This window comes from Haliotis asinina, chromosome 13 (genome assembly GCF_037392515.1).
Source record: "Haliotis asinina isolate JCU_RB_2024 chromosome 13, JCU_Hal_asi_v2, whole genome shotgun sequence".
NCBI lineage: Eukaryota > Metazoa > Mollusca > Gastropoda > Lepetellida > Haliotidae > Haliotis > Haliotis asinina.
Window position 1 is genome coordinate 33,886,473 of NC_090292.1, and position 1,503 is coordinate 33,887,975.

Here is a 1,503-nt window from a genome sequence, read left to right on the forward strand (position 1 = left end):
TCATCATCCTGGGGGCAGAAATGGACCGTGAAGTCCCCCAGAGGCAGTGACGACTGCCGAGAAGAGGCTCCATGGACAGAGGTGGACCACGGAGGGAGGGAGGGAGGACGAGTGCCACGAAACCGACAGAGGACCAGGCAGGCAAGTGTTTCAATCTCTTGTTGTTCACCATGGCGTCATGTGCACCTTACAGCATGCATTTCAGGATACAAATTTTTCCACAATTTCGCATATATACCTACTTTTGGCATTCGTTATGTAAGTAGTAAATATCAATCATTTCAAAAATTAATTTATTCTTTATTTCTACAATTAAGACCCGATTCCGAAGATATACATACTTTTGGTATTCTTTATCTTTGCAGTAAATATCAATGATTTGAAACATTAATTTATTCTTTATTTCTACAATTAGGACTGTGGACATCATCCTGGGGGCAGAAATGGACCGTGAAGTCCCCCAGAGGCAGTGACGACTGCCGAGAAGAGGCTCCATGGACAGAAGTGGACCACGGAGGAAGGGACGACAGAAGACCTTAAGGCAAGTATATCAATTAACATCAATTATTTCAAACACTAAACTTCTCATTATCTTTACCATCAGGACCGTGGACATCTTCATCCTGGGGGCAGAAATGGACCATGAAGTCCCCCAGAGGCAGTGACGACTGCCGAGAAGAGGCTGCATGGACAGAAGTGGACCACGGGAGGGACGACAGAGGACCATAAAGGCAAGTATATCAATTAACATCAATTATTTCAAACATTAAACTTCTCCTTATCTTTACCATCAGGACCGTGGACATCATCATCCTGGGGGCAGAAATGGACCGTGAAGTCCCCCAGAGGCAGTGACGACTGCCGAGAAGAGGCTCCATGGACAGAGGTGGACCACGGAGGGAGGGAGGGAGGACGAGTGCCACGAAACCAACAGAGGACCAGGCAGGCAAGTGTTTCAATCTCTTGTTGTTCACCATGGCGCCATGTGCACCTTACAACGTGCATTTCAGGATACAAATTTTTCCACAATTTCGCATATATACCTACTTTTGGGATTCGTTATGTAAGTAGTAAATATCAATCATTTCAAAAATTAATTCATTCTTTATTTCTACAATTAAGACCCGATTCCGAAGATATACATACTTTTGGTATTCATTATCTTTGTAGTAAATATCAATGATTTGAAACATTAATTTATTCTTTATTTCTACAATTAGGACCGTGGACATCATCATCATGGGGGCAGAAATGGACCGTGAAGTCCCCCAGAGGCAGTGACGACTGCCGAGAAGAGGCTCCATGGACAGAAGTGGACCACGGAGGAAGGGACGACAGAAGACCTTAAGGCAAGTATATCAATTAACATCAATTATTTCAAACACTAAACTTCTCATTATCTTTACCATCAGGACCGTGGACATCTTCATCCTGGGGGCAGAAATGGACCATGAAGTCCCCCAGAGGCAGTGACGACTGCCGAGAAGAGGCTGCATGGACAGA